The sequence below is a fragment of the Pimephales promelas genome, chromosome 5, assembly GCF_988280905.1.
Source record: "Pimephales promelas chromosome 5, fPimPro1.hap1.1, whole genome shotgun sequence".
NCBI lineage: Eukaryota > Metazoa > Chordata > Actinopteri > Cypriniformes > Leuciscidae > Pimephales > Pimephales promelas.
In genome coordinates, this window is record NC_142773.1 from 10052636 (window position 1) to 10068922 (window position 16287).

The 16287-nt window shown below is 39.4% G+C and overlaps 1 pseudogene; it reads right to left on the reverse strand.

The window, feature by feature from the left end:
• Window positions 1-1729: 1729 nt before the first annotated feature.
• LOC148981376 (uncharacterized) lies at window positions 1730-16181 on the reverse strand (annotated as a pseudogene).
• Window positions 16182-16287: the final 106 nt, after the last annotated feature.

Sequence of the window (16287 nt, forward strand, 5' to 3'; positions counted from 1 at the left end):
CTAGTCTCGTGGTCATGAATGCGTGAACTAATTTTTCTGCATCAGAAACAGATAGCATGTTACGTAGCTTAGCAATGTTTCTAAGGTGGAAAAAGGCTGTTCTTGTAACATATGAAATATGATTTTCGAAAGAAAAGTTGCGGTCTAGTATAACACCCAGGTCTTTTACTGTAGTGGATAAAGTAACAGGACATCCGTCTATATTAAAGTTGTATTGTGAGAGGTTTTGTGAGTAGTTTTTTGGACATCAATGTTTATATTCATGTCCTAAAGAGAAGTCCTCCTCAGGCAGCTACTGTAACATAAAGTTATAGGTCTTTGAAGTCTGAGATACATGTGACTGACATTCAATAGAGCTCATAATAGTGAACTAATCCAATCATGAGAGTGTCAGCATCAATTCCTAATTATTTAAGGTTTATTTTTAAAAACTGTCTTTATTAGGATTATTTTATGTTTAAGTTTTAAATAAACAGAGAACATGCGTCCATCCTGGCAAGAGTGGTCACAATCTCAACCTAGCTAATGTATTTGGGGGGATGTATAAACTTCATAAACTGGTTTCCACAAAGAACCCATTTGAGGCACGTGCTTCTGAAATGTTATGACCATGTTAAGAGTATAAAACCCCCACAATTGTTCACTTTTTAGACATGTTACTTTTGTGATTAGTAATTAATTGGTTATTATTTCTTAGTTCACAAGTAGTTCTCAATGAGGATATATTTCTTTAGTAACAATCAAATACCTACCAAGGAACTACCTTTGTACTAAATTACCTATTACTTAATGATTAGTTAATATTGCTTCCATGTTAGTTAATAGTATTAAGTTCGGTGTTAATGCAGTACTACCTATTACTTCCTGCATAGCTACTTGTTAACTACTGACCATTATTTTAAAGTGTTACCAAAAAAAATATATATATAAATGTATATAAAAGTTACTGAGGAAAGCTGTTTATTATTTCAGACACAGTTGAACCTGTAACATGTAAACTTTGTATTTAAACTGAGGAATAAACAAAGAGGTTAAAGATTCAGAGAACTTTCCTCACCAACAACCACAGTTTTATTGCATAGAAAGGAAAACATTACAGCCATTTGTTAACATTTCCAGTATATTTTCAATTAAAACATTACACTACAAATAACAGTTTATCAGTATTAATGTCTGCAGTGATGTACTTTCAAAGAAAAACCTGACCACTCGTCTGCGGATGAATTTTATGTAATTAACAGAAGAAAGTTGTTGAGAGTAATTGTTCTGTACTGTACTAATAACAGAAGTGATAATCCATAAGATGAACAACAGATCAGCATCTGTTTCAGTTCAGCACTTTGCAGCTGTAGAGTACATTTATAAATATTACACTAAAATCTGTTTTCTTTTGTGTAAACTAAACGCATGCAACAACAATAAGACTAACAAATAACAATAAAACTGTATTTTTAACAGCTCTGGTGATGTGCTTGAAATTAGAAAATCTGACCAAGTTTATTTGGAATATAAATTTATATCTATGAAAATCAAATGTAAAACATATTAATACTATAGGGGCCATTTAAATGAAATGTTATCAAAGACTGCTGTTGAATGTTGCTTGCTCTTTTCCGTATGGAAAAATAAAATCATATAGATTGTTACCAGCAAGTTTATAATAACTACAGGCTGTAAAGTTCCCAAAAGAGCTTGATTATAATGACTAAAACCCATTCCAGCATCAGATTCACTGGACATCCATTTGAAAGTATTCACTGGACAGGATGTGTCAAACTCTGTGTGGAGGTCTGGGTCAGAACTGTAAGTATATGGCAGATCAAGAGGAGCTCCACAAGGATGAGCAACTGGTCTTCTGCTGAGGCCAGAGTCTGCATTGAAGATTACCTTGATTAGATCAACACATATGACAGAAGATGTTAAGTTGAATTTGAGAGAAAGAAAAAAAAAAGGAAAAAAAAGAGACATGGTTAAAAAGTATAAATTCATCATTGGTAAAGAAGATTTAAGATCAAAGTGAGTGCAGCCTATTGGTTGGGAGCACATGGTTCAACCTGGGAGAATCAAGGTAGCTGATTGGTCATTGAAACTCCACATCTCCAAACTCCACCAGGTGTGTGTGATTACTGGGAGCAAGAGGGATCTTTGTTTGCAGCAAATGTGTTTCTCCTACTGAAGTTGGTGGGTTTTGGTGTTTAAAAAACCAAAGGAGAAAGACTGTTGAAAAGCCACAATGTTTCATCAACTTTGAGATGCAACTGGTAGGACAAAGACTTATTTTTATTTAATGACTACATATTTTGTGTATGTTTGAAAGGTGTTTAATGCTAGTAGTTTAGCATTTTACTTTCTAACTGCATAACAAGCTTCTTTATTTACATTGCTGTTAAGTTGCTGTGTAAATTGTGAATGTTTGACAATGGTGTTTGTACTTTTGTTGCACTTTGTAGTGACTCGTATCACATATCTGTTTCTGTGTAGGTTATTAAGCTAACCTTCTGGAATTATCATTGAGACAAGTACAAAAGAAGATCTAGTCAATGATGAGAGATTTTCAATAAACTGCTTCTATGATGAAGAACCAGATGGTTTGAGTTATTCCATGCACCTTCAGAGTTGATTGAGGCCTTTTCAAGTTTGGGCAGACATTAAGAAAAACCCTGATAACTTGACACTTAATAACCAGCGCTTGTGGAAAAGAAGATTAAAGGCTTCCGATGGTCCAGAAAGTAAAGGTGGTGTGAAGGAATCAACATTGTCAAAACAAGTCATCAGTAAATTGAGGTGTTTAAGAAGACGTATCTTTGTGACTTGAAACAAGATGGCAGAAGAAGCTTTGGGGAAAACAGTGGACCAACTTAAGAGAGAGAGAACCACTGCAAAGATGTGTGTTACAAAGCAAGCCAATCTTCTCATTCGAGAGTCAAGCCAAATGATTGAGTCTGAACTCAGGAAGGAATTCCAGAAACTCTCTTCTAGTGCAAGAGCACTTTTTGATGCAAATGATGACTATAACATGGGATTGCTGGCAGAGCTGGAAGCTAAAGCAAAGAGTGATGAGAAAGTGGAGCTTGAAATGCAGCAGGTGGCAGATATTGAGAAGACTGTTAATGATTGTGAGACAAAGCTCGAAGAGGTGCGAAAAATTGTCCAAATCAACTTGTGGCAGAGGTATGGCCAAGAGGAATTGACTGTTGCAGTCCAGGAAGCTGAGAAAGCTTGTGATCAATCTGCTTCAATACCTGTTGCTGGTGTCAATTGTGAAGGATATGAAGTTCATCTAATTCACATGGAAAAGCTTGTGAGTAGAGCAGTCAAAACACTATCCAGCTGGGAGCAATGGATTCCTACAGGAGAGAAGAAGGAATTTGAGAGCAGAGTAAAGAGGTTAAAAGTAGAGAATAATGGACTTGTTTCAAGAAATAGCGAGTTTATTACTGCACGTAATGCTGAAAGAAGTTCTCAATTTGCAGGTCCTTTAGACCCAAACACGGGTCTTCAAACAGTGCCAATTACACCAGTTGTGAGGATAAGACCAACAAGTTTGCCTAGATTTGGTGGTATGAAAAGAGATTTCTTCCGTTGGAAGAAGGACTGGGAAAGTTTGCAAAAACAAGGTGAACCAACTGGATCAGTAGAGGTCAAGAAAATCCAGCTCCTGGACAGTTTGGATGAAAGAATCGTTAAGGACCTAAGGCTGTCAAGTTACAGCAACGGAGAGGATGTGTTTCGAGTGCTGGAAAATCGATTTGGCAACAAGGTAACAATTGCCATGGAAATTATTGAAGAACTGGAAAGATTTCCGAGTCTGAAGGGCAATCAACCCAGAAAAGTGATAGACTTGATCCAAACTGTAGAAAAAGCTCTATCTGACCTGACAGATCTGGGGAACATTGGTGCAATTAAGAACCCTCTTGTAATCAAGTCTATTGAGAGTAAACTGCCTGAATTTGTAAAAAGAGACTGGCTTTTCTTCATGATTGACCCTAACAATGGTGTGACTCCAGAAAATCACTTTGACCTCCTGTTGGAGTTTTTAAGAAGACAGGAAGATGTTCTTGAGAAACTTGAACAGCTCAGAGTCACAGAAAAGGTAGATAAATCTGAAAATAGATTTGAAAGGAGGTATGCATCTACAAAATCCACGAAGAAAGATTCTGATGGTGGGTGTACTGTGTGTGGAGCTGTAAATCATAAGGACAAAATTTTCTTCTGTAAAAAATTTAAGGAGCTAAAGCTAGCTGAAAAGAAAGCTGCTCTAAAGAAGATTGGAGCATGTGTAAAGACTCTAGGCGGGTCTGATCAGGGGGGAAATTTGCATATCATAATTAATAATTGATAATTAATAATTATTCATACAGATTTGGATCAGACCGGTCTTACATATTAATTTATTAATTTTACCCATATGCATACATGTGCATCCCCGCAATCAACCACAAATTAATTGTTATTGATTGCAAGGACCACGTTTTACAAGACAGGCAAAATCAATTAGCTCAATGAAGTTATATAGCTTGTGAAAACAAATTCTGTGGCCACTAGAATTTGCCTTCCCTGCTCTATAACCAAGTACCCTCTTAGGTATTTATAGTTCTGTAAAGCGTGTAGCTTTAAATTGACATTTCATTGACCCGTATCATGAGCAAGACAATCAGTCAAGGTAAGCATATTTTGTATTTAATAAAGTTACTACTTAAGCATTTACTACGTTACAATGATACATGTATTTACAAACATTAAAACACAAACTAAGACGACGCAGAGCGTTTAGACAATGGATACGCGCAAGTTAAGTGAGTTGGAGAGAGAGAGAGAGTGAGAGAGAGAGTGAGTTGTGAGAGAGAGAGTTACGTTCATCAAAACAGTCAGTTAACCTTTCTGAACACCACGAAAACACTTTCTTAATGCTTCTTAGAAGCTCTAAAAGAAGGTATACTTGCAGGGCACATTTGGTCTGTGTGAGTCGCGGGCTCGTTGCTCGGCCCGTTCGGGCCACGTGTCGGCTGGAGGTGCGCCTGTCCTGCGCGCGTGCGTCACGTGAAGCGCGGCTGCAGCGTGTTTGTGCGGCCCGTCCCGGCTCGTTCATGGCTGCTTTGTTCCGTGGGGAGTCACGTGGCGTTCGTCGGCATTTAGCGCGAGTGTTTGAAAGGCTGAAAGTCTTTGAGGTGACGTTACCCGAGGAAATAGTTCGGCAAAGTCCACTTCCTTTCCTGTGAGACGAACTTTGTAGTCCATTTGAAGAAAAGACGAGACTTTTAGACGAACAAAAGAAAAGATCCATGGTCGGATCAGATCTCCGTGAGGAGATCTACGAAAGCATTACATGTTTCTCTGAGGGAGGTCAGAAGAAGAAGAAATGTGGCGGAGCCAGTGCACTCCTTTTATCCCCTTGGCGGAACCCATCCCTTTCCTGTTGGCTTGAGCCAATCGGGGAGATGGTCGTAGCCCGCGGGAACTTAGTTTATTGTCCTTTGTTCCTCAGCGCGCGCTTCTCGTGGAAGGGGGTGTGTTCAATGAGGGTTCGATAATAACCATTTGATCTTCATTGGCAGTAAAACGAATTAAAAATACACTTTACTTTACATCTCTATGCATATTCGAGTGTTTCATTCAATAAGCATTCTAGAGATATCAAGGAACATTATGTTATATCAAAGGAATATACACTTATGTTTCAAATGCATGACGAAGGTATTTTTAATTCCTATTTAAACTGTGACCAAACAAAGTTATTTCACTGTGACATGGGGAAGACACATATACATAAAAACCATTGAAAACATTTTGTTGAATGTTTTTAAACACCAAAAGTCCTTCTCTTTGTTCAAAAACATTCCACACATTCCGATGTGTGGGGGAAGGGAAAGGTTTGTGTGTGCGTGTGTGTGTTTCAGAAAACCCCTGGGGGTGGGTTTGATTCGCCTGGCCAAAATCCTTACACATGTAAGAAGTGCCTTGGATGTCATGAAGGTAATGCAGACTGTAGAGACACATTCTTGTGTAAAAATAGAGATTGCAGAAGAGAAAATGCCCCAGATCATCATTATTTCATCTGTCCAAGAAGAGAATCCACGACTGGCACTGAGAAAAGGTTTTTAAATGATAGCAGGAAAGTAAATGTGCTTACAGCGGAGCAGGAGGAACTTTTAGCTGAACTTTCCCCAGAGCTTGCTGAGCTGTGCAGAAATGCCTTCACCAACAAAGCTGCAACAGTGACCCGCACGGGAAAAACCCAAGTTGGCCTTCTAGAGGAAAGTGGGGTACAAGAACTACCTGTCATCATGATGCTCATGGAAGTAACCCCCAATGCGGGGCAGAGGGTTGGAACTTTGGTAGATCTTGCATCAGATACTAACTATATAACCCACAAGGCTGCTGGACGCTTGAGGTTAAGGAGCGAAGATGTCACACTGATAGTGCATGGAGTTGCTGGAATGGCCATCAAGGTAAAGACCAAGCGATATCTGCTTCGAGTCAGAATAAAGACTGAAGAGGACAAAGAAAGAGCACATGAGCTTCTTTGTTACGGCTTGGATGAAATTGCTAAAGTGCACAAGGTCATAAAACCTAAGCAATTGCAGAGATTCTTTCCGGAAGTCAAGCTTGAAGAGTTGGTAAGACCTAAAGAGATTGAACTTCTTATTAGCCACCGAGAAGGGAGATTAGCCCCACAACGAGTGAAGGTTGTGGGGGATCTTGTCTTATGGGACAGTCCTTTGGGTAAAACAGTAGGTGGCGCTCATCCAGACTTATTTGAAGAGATTAACCTATCTGCATATGAGTCCAAAACCCATTTTGCTCGCTCCATGAGAACAGCCGCTGTAAAATATGAAGAGGAAGTGGGAGGAATTGAAATGCAAGAGATGTCCAAGTCAGTCCAACTGCCCCAAGAAACCAGAGCTGAGACAAACATTGCAGCTGTTAGCAACCGTGAGTTCTTGGAATGGTGGAAGTGGGACAGCATAGGGGCAGCTTGTGAACCGATGTGTGGAGCTTGTCGTTGTGGGAACTGTCAGCCAGGTGGTAAGGAGATGACACTGGTAGAGGAGAGAGAACTCGAAATTATAAAAGGGTGTCTTACCTATCTAGAGAATGATGCTCACAGCAAGTCTCCTCATTGGCACGCAAAATATCCCTGGACTGAAAATCCAGCTTCCCTTCCCAATAATAGAAGTGGAGTAGAGGCAACATTTTTGAGAACGATAAAGCAGCTCAAGAGGGAGCCAGAGTGGAAAGTCGCTTATACAGCTCAAATTCATGAAATGGTGGAACGCGGAGCAGCAATCAAGCTCACTGAAGATGCAATTAATTCCTGGAATGGACCAGTATGGTATGTGAGTCACCTGATTGCACCAAATCCTCACTCCGTTACGACTCCAGTGCGCTTGGTATGGAACAGCAGTCAGAAATTTAGAGGAGTAAGTTTGAATGATCTTCTTCTGAAAGGCCCAGATTTTCTTAATCCAATCAGAGCTGTACTTCTGAGGTTTAGGAGAGGAGTGTATGCTGTCCTTGGAGATATCAGGAAGATGTATAACTCTGTATGGCTGGAGGAGAAAGAAATGTATCTACATAGGTTTCTGTGGAGAGATGATCAGAGCGAAAAAATAGGAGAATATGCAATCACCAGAGTTAACATCGGTGATCGACCGGCAGGGTGCATTGCACAGTTGGCCATGCGTGAAACTGCAAAGCTGACTAAGTTTTCTCATCTACATGAAGAGCACAAAGTCATCGAAGAGGATAGTTATGTGGATGATATTCTGACTTCCCACAATGATCGGACACAGCTGGACAAAATAACCGAAGGTGTTGAGGAGATCTTAAGAGCTGAAGGGTTTTTCTTGAAGCACTGGATTCGGTCAGAAGAAAGTTGGAAGCCTGGTGATGGTGAGTCAGTAGAGTCAACAGAAGAAGACAGAATTCTAAAACTTCCAAACCAGCCGAGGGATAAAGACAACAAGGCCCTTGGAGTTGGGTATCTGGCAGAAAAGGATACACTTTACATCATGACATCAATTAACTTTTCCAAGCGAAAGAAGAAAATGAGGATAGGACAAAACCTCCTCAAAGAGGAGGTCAGGACCAAGACTCCTAATCCTCTGACCAGAAGAATGCTACTGAGTCAGGTGGCAGGATTGTATGATCCGATTGGCCTGGTCACACCGGTTAAGCAAAAAGGGGCCATCCTTGTACGAAAGGCATTTCAGGAGGCAGGACATGGAAAGTTGGCCAAAGATACATGGGATGAACCACTGTCAGAAAACCTCAGAGAAGAAGCTATTGAAGTGTTTGAGGAGTATGTTCACCTAAGCAAGGTAACGTTTCCCAGAGGCATAACACCTGGAGGCTGGAAAGGAAAACCATTGGGAATAACGTTCTCTGATGGAAGCGATAAGACCTATGGAGCTGTAACATATTTCAGGTGGGAAACAGACCAGGGTATTGAAGTGAGGCTAATTGAGTCCAAGGCCAAATTGACTCCTTTGGATCAAAAAGGGGAAGCAGTCAAGGCTGAAATGTGTGGTGCAGTTTATGCAGCAAGACTTAAAAAATATATTGAGAAACATTGCCAAGTGGAAATTGACCAATGGTTCCATTTGGTGGACAGCCAAACAGTGTTGGGAGCTATTCAACGGGCTAGCTATGGCTACCAGTCCTTCTTTGCCAATAGGATTGGAGAGATCCAGAGAACAACGCTTGTTAAGGATTGGTGATGGATCCCAGGTGACTTAAACATTGCGGATATTATCACAAGGGGAGGTAGTCCAGAAAGCCTAAAACAAGATTCTGCATGGCAGAGAGGGCCTGTGTTCTTGAAATGGCCAGTGGAGGATTGGCCAATTAAGTCAGCTGCTGAGATTGCAACTGCTGCAAGAGAAGCTATTAACAGACTTCAGAGGAAAGTATTCTCTGCAGTACTAACCAGAAGTCTGGCTAAGAAAAAGCAAGGCTCCGTCCTCCTGGAGAAAATTTAAGTGGGCGTTCATGAGGGAGGAGGAAATTACCTCATTGCAGATTCAGGCACTTCTGCAAGTCAGAAGGAAAAGGCTAAGATTGCTCCATCTGGAAGGATATATGACTGCATAGTAGCAAGTAAGTTACTTGAAGTTGAAAGATTTAGCAAATTGTCCAAACTGATCAGAGTTACTGCTTGGGTGCGTCGAGCTGTGAAGAAGTGGCTGAAGATAAGAACTAAGACCTTGGGTTCATCAAAGTGGGAGGTAAAGTCTTTGGAAGAAAGAGTCAATGAAGATATCTTGACGGTAAGAGAACAGGAGGATGCCCTTGAAGATCTCTTTCTAGCAGCCCAAGAGAATGTGATTTTTTCTGATACTACCCTCAGTAGGTTGGCAGTGTACAAGGATGAAAATTCTGGACTGTTTATTTGTGGAGGAAGAATTCAAATCTTCAATGAGGATAAGACTGCAGTTCCAATCTTACCATATAATGCATATGTATCTACACTTCTGGCTCAGGAAGCTCATCAAGTAAACCATGAAGGAGTGGCTGGAACTTTGTTGAGAATGAGAAGAAAAGCTTGGATTATAAAAGGCCGCAGACTAGCTAAAAAATCCGTAGACTGCTGTGTGACCTGCAAGAAGGCAAGGTCAAAGCAATGCCAACAGATTATGGGAGACCTTCCACCAGAGCGGTCAGAACCAGCTGGACCATTTGAATTCACAACCCTGGATTTGTTTGGACCTTATTGGGTAAAAGATGAAATAAAGATGAGGGTGAGACTCAAAGTTTGGGGAGTTGTGTTCTGTTGTATGGCATCAAGGGCTATCCATACTGATATTGTCAGTGACCAATCAACAGAAGGATTTCTGCTGGCATACCAAAGATTCACAGCTTTAAGAGGACATCCTAGGAAACTGTGGTCAGACTCAGGATCAAATTTTATCGGGGCCAAGCCTGTTCTTGAGGATCTTCATAAGTTCCTAGAGCAACAAGACAGAGAAAAGTTAGGAATTGAAGCAGCCAAGAAAGGCACGGAGTTGTCTTGGAAAATTCACCCGGCAGGTTCCCCTCACCGGAATGGTGCAGCAGAAGCGGCTGTCTGTTTAGTTAAGCGGGCCCTACTGAATCTAGGCTGTAACAAAGTTATGTCATGGGGGGAATTTCAAACTTTTCTTTACACGGCAAGCAATTTGGTCAATGAAAGACCTATTGATGCCAGGACACAAAGTCGAGAAGACTGTGTGGAATATGTAAGTCCAAACTCTCTTCTCCTGGGTCGTACTGGGAGAAAGGGGGATCAAGGAAGTTTTGAGTTTGAAGGCTATCCATACAGAAGGCTAAGAATCATCCAGGAAGAAGTCAACAAATTCTGGAGAAGTTGGTGTCAGCTGGCAGGTCCTAACCTCTTTGTAAGAAACAAGTGGCATACTAAAGAGCGGAACGTTGCCGTGGGAGATGTGGTATGGGTGGCTGACCAGAATGCTCTAAGAGGTCAGTACAAGATGGCCAGAGTCATCGATATAAATGCAGACAAGAAAGGAACCGTGAGAGATGTAATGGTCAGAGTATTCCCCAGCTATCCTGTCTCGATTGTTAAACCAAACCAAGCAGAAACCGGCAAGAATGTCAAACCAACAAAAAAGCATTGTGACAAAATTCCAGCTACGATTCTGCGTAGGGATGTGAGACGTTTGGTAGTTCTGATTCCCATTGAAGAACAGTAAAGACATTTCAGCTAAGAAGTGTGTGACCTCCTTCGGTCAGTTGACCAGGAGCTCAAGTGGGAGGTGTTAAGTTGAATTTGAGAGAAAGAAAAAAAAGGAAAAAAAAGAGACATGGTTAAAAAGTATAAATTCATCATTGGTAAAGAAGATTTAAGATCAAAGTGAGTGCAGCCTATTGGTTGGGAGCACATGGTTCAACCTGGGAGAATCAAGGTAGCTGATTGGTCATTGAAACTCCACATCTCCAAACTCCACCAGGTGTGTGTGATTACTGGGAGCAAGAGGGATCTTTGTTTGCAGCAAATGTGCTTCTCCTACTGAAGTTGGTGGGTTTTGGTGTTTAAAAAACCAAAGGAGAAAGACTGTTGAAAAGCCACAATGTTTCATCAACTTTGAGATGCAACTGGTAGGACAAAGACTTATTTTTATTTAATGACTACATATTTTGTGTATGTTTGAAAGGTGTTTAATGCTAGTAGTTTAGCATTTTACTTTCTAACTGCATAACAAGCTTCTTTATTTACATTGCTGTTAAGTTGCTGTGTAAATTGTGAATGTTTGACAATGGTGTTTGTACTTTTGTTGCACTTTGTAGTGACTCGTATCACATATCTGTTTCTGTGTAGGTTATTAAGCTAACCTTCTGGAATTATCATTGAGACAAGTACAAAAGAAGATCTAGTAAATGATGAGAGATTTTCAATTAACTGCTTCTATGATGAACCAGATGGTTTGAGTTATTCCATGCACCTTCAGAGTTGATTGAGGCCTTTTCAAGTTTGGGCAGACATTGAGGCAAAGAAAAACCCTGATAACTTGACAGAAGAACCAGAACAGAAGTGTAGAAACTGCTCAGCATTTCTGACATAACGTTGCAGATGATTGAATACGATCTGTTCTGAGATCTGAGAGAGATTACCTGTGATGTTTGAAGTCGCTGTGACACTTTTGTGCTTCTTTGTGTCATAGAGAGACAGGAGACTTTCCTGGTCTGGGACATTCAGCAGTGCAAATGGCATGATTTTGGAGAAGCATCTATTATATTTTTGGGCTCTTGAAGAATTGATTGTTTGTGTGGCAACTTTCATGGTGTTTGTTGGAGGGATGCAATGAGAGCCCATTCTTGTGAAGAGGTCGAGCGAATCCTCTTCATCACTTCATTCCTGCAGTGTGTCTTGACCAGCCTTTGCAACCGCAGATCGTTCAGTCGAAGAGAGGGAGTTGTGGAAAGATGACATCATGACATCATCACTGACTGAGTCAATGCTAAAATGAAAGCACTGGAAAGCGTCACTGGCAGAACACCGAGGTCAAGTCATCCTTTCACCAGATCCTTCAACTGACTCCCATTCAGCGTCAGAGAAGTCTGGTCTCAGTCTAGGACACACTCATCTTCCCCTTCACACTGTTCAAGGAACTGATCCCAGAATGCAGTGTGAACTTCTCTGGACACTCCAGCATCATCTCCAGCATCTCATTTACACACTTCATCTTCAGAGTAGATTGAATTATAACACAGCCAAAAGATCTTCCACAACCTTTACCCTGTGTATTAAAGCACATGATGTGGATCTGCTGAGTTTCCAGATCAAATTGTTGGAGAAAGATGGTTTCTTGAATGTGACGAAGAATCTTCTGGAGCTGAAGGGATTTCCCATCTAGAAAAAGGGAAAAACCATTCAGAACTATTGTATTATTCAATTATTATTAATTATTACATTTTCAAAAAATTATTTCAGTTAATCTGAACAAGATTTTATTTTGTGTCTCCGTAAAGTGAGACATTTATATATAATTACAAAAAATACAAAGTAATCAACTTTTAAAGTAAACTGTGTCAAAATTATAATGCCACTTGTTCTCAATGGCTTTGGCACAAAACAGACTTAACACTCTCTAAACTGTAATTATAATTGTCATAACTGTTTGCTGGACCGTCAGATCTCTACAGTTTATTGCATGTCTGCAAATGTTGTTACTCACCCAAAACATCGCTTTGGCTCAATTCTCAAATTAGATTTTTTTCCCCTCAAAACAATAAGTCGGCTTGTTCATCAAAACTGATCATTTGTCATATTTATCGAGCGCTTTCCTGTGTGCTCAAAGCGGTCTACATGGAAGAGGGGAATCACCTCAAACACACCGATGTGCATCATCACCTGAGTTCAGCTTTACAGAGACAATAGGAGATTACAGGAACACAGATTGTGTTGGATTTACAGCAGCGCTAGGATAAAGTTATTGTCCAGTTAAAGTTAGTATTGATTGATCATTAGTTATTAACTTAGGGGGCGCTAACACGACACCGTTATAACAGAAACACCCGGCCGCTCATTTGCATAACAACAGTGTCTGGTGTCTCTAGAATAAACCTTACATTCATTAAAAAACTAAAACATGTAAAAAGTGTTTTTATCATTATGTGAGCCACACTGGTCAAAATGTTCAGATGTTTTTTTATTTGTAATAAAAAATGAATAACTGAAAATAAATATTTTATTATATACAGTATATACTTCTATCTATTTGTTATTGTCATGTCAGTTTTGTAAAGGCCACGACGGTTCCAACTCCAGTGAAGTTCACTTCATTTATTACAATTTATTAGAATTTAGTTTCAATACTTTAGCTCTACGCTTAAACTGAATTTAGATTGTGTTCCTTATTAGAAAATAATCCTAAATATTGATTATGACTTAATTTATATCTTTGATTATTCTGAGTGTCCAATACTTTCAGTTATTAATTGATTCTGGACCCAATGCCACATGGAGATCCCGTCAGCCTGATTGTGGATCTCATAGACACACACTTGTCAGTTCTGGCTTTAGTCAGTGTGTGCAGGGTTGGCTAACACCTCTTGAGTCGGTCGCCGACTGCTCACTCGTACAGAAAAGTGTGTTTTATTTAGACACTTCCGTACAACTTGCTAAATCAGTGACAGAAATCAAAAGCTCTTCAGATTCAGACGTCCCAACCATACATGCGCCGTTCATACATCGCCTTTAGTTTGACCGATCCTCACTAAGATCTGTGTAGATCACCAGCCTCCTATAATCTAATACAATAATGACTGAATTATTGAACTAATGAAATGAATTTTACACACATGCTAAAACACACGCAATTTGATTAAATCAATACAAAATTCAAATCTGATATGAACATGAAACTAATTGTTTAAAAATATGAACCTTTTGTTGTGAGGAAAAAAAGTCCCATTTGAGCCGAAGCGATTGAGAAAAACTGTAAAATAACTTTTTGATCATTTATTTTAGTTCGTTTTGGAGCATTTTAGTTTGTTTTCAAGTTTTCAAATGTTTTCCTTTACTATATAACTGAAATAACTGGAAATAACTGGCTTAAAACCATTGTTTTCCTGAAAATACTAACATGCCTGAGATTTCTTCTACAGTTTTGTATATAATAACAGATTCTCATGTACTTTCTGTGAACAACAGGACACTGGAGTTGATAATTGAGGAATGACTGAAGATATATTTCCCTGACACAGTCCAGTCTCCATTCTTCATAATTGCACAGAATGAAAAACTGAATTTACATTAAAACTGTTCCAGTAAAACATGCCTATATGGTTTATTCAGTAATACTTTACAATAAGATTCACTAGTTATCATTAGTTAATGTATTTACTAACATGAACTAACAATGAACAATAGATTTACAGTATTTATGAATCTTTCTTAATGTTAGTTCATATAAATCCAGCTGTTCATTGTTTGTTCATGTTTTTCACGGTGCATTAACTAATGTTAAAGGTATAGCGGAGGATCTTTCCGAATTTTAGAGAAGACCCGCCCTCTCCAATTTTAAAAAAAAAATGCACATGCACAAACACAACACTCTTGCTCCCGAGAGCTAGGGAACGTCTATACGCCTTGCACAATTATGTTGCAAATTCTAAACTAACTAAAAAACATTCATAAAAAAGACAACATGTCAAATGCCCTTCCGTGTTTTATTTACTTATGATATGTGCAACCCTGTATCACACGAAATACGTTCTGAGGAAACTATTTTGCAAATCGCAATTACGTTACATAATATCTCTCATTGTTAATACGTTATTTTTATACATAGTTGCATATGGAGAAGTAGCTTGTTGCATTTGTGTAATAATAAACACACAAGATTTTAGAATATTTCAGCGTGATACCATTTACCATTTTGGACAAAAGGCTACTTTAGACAAATTGAGATGTTTACCGTGTCTATGCGGTGCATGACTCGTGCCAGGGCTAGCATTGTAGCTTGCATTAACTTTTACTAGTGATTTTAAATGGATTTCTCCAAATAGCGTGACAAACTTTACCTGTGTAGTAGAATCTTCGCGACTGCGGCATCAGTGAGAAGCCCAACCTGTGCTTTTAGCGCACGCCAGCATGTGATATTCACCCAAAATCTCTCTGGTCTTGTTTCTATATTCTGTAGCCTTTCTCTTCTTATCATACACTTAGTAAACATTTTTTCTCTTTCGACCCTCAGCCATTTTCAAAGGAATGGCTGAAACCGTAACTCCGACATAATACACATGAAAGTGAAAACTACATAGGGATGAGCACGTAGCCTACGACGGCCTTACGTAAACATATCACCAGAATGATTGACACTTAGGTGGACCAATAGTATAGACTACCCACCCGGAAAAAGAAAATCCTCCGCTATACCTTTAACTAATACAACCTTTAAGTTTAATAGCGTATTAGTACATTTTGAAATGAATATTAGCTAATTATTGTTAATTCTTAGTTCATGTAAACTAACTAATGTTAACTAATGAACTTTATCATAAAGTGTTACCGTTTGTTCTTGTATATTGTGTATATGATCTATAGAGTCTTTGTATATTATTGTGTAATATACACACACAGAAATCTAAACAAACAAAAGTCAAATCTTATATAAATGTGCAGTTGTGTGTGTTTTGCAGTGTCAGTGAAGGTATATGAGGACTGATGATCTCTTATGTAAAGGGCTTCACATGACATGAACATGTTGAGTCTCTTACCAGCGGCGCAGGATTACTGGAGAGTGGCGACGCCTCAGTTTCAGCTTCATTCAGCTCTGCGTTCTGGAGGATACACACACACACACACACACACACACACACACACAAAACATACAAGTGACGCACACTGTTACAAACACATAAAGTGTCACTGTAGATCATGTAACAGTTGCCTGAAGAGTGAGAAGCACAAAGCGGGACATCGTATGTATTGCGACCTTATTTTCTATTACAATTAGGATATACATTATAGTTTTAAGGTTATTTTATAACTCCCGTTTAATGCTTTTAGTCTGAATATTTCCTTTTTCCACATCTATACTGAGACATTTGGTGTATTAGGAGCACATTTACCAGTGTGATGTTCTCGTTCAGATGTCATCACGATTGCTTGGTCTTCATCTGTTTGTCCAAGTTCATCACCTTCATCATTCACTCACCTGTGTCTTCCTCATCTTCATCTCCAAGGGTTTCTAATGTGTTGATGTGTAGTGGAGGAATCTGATTGAATTCCTGCTTCGTTGTTCATCACAGAGCTCATGTGAATGCTGTGGACTCTTCTGCACA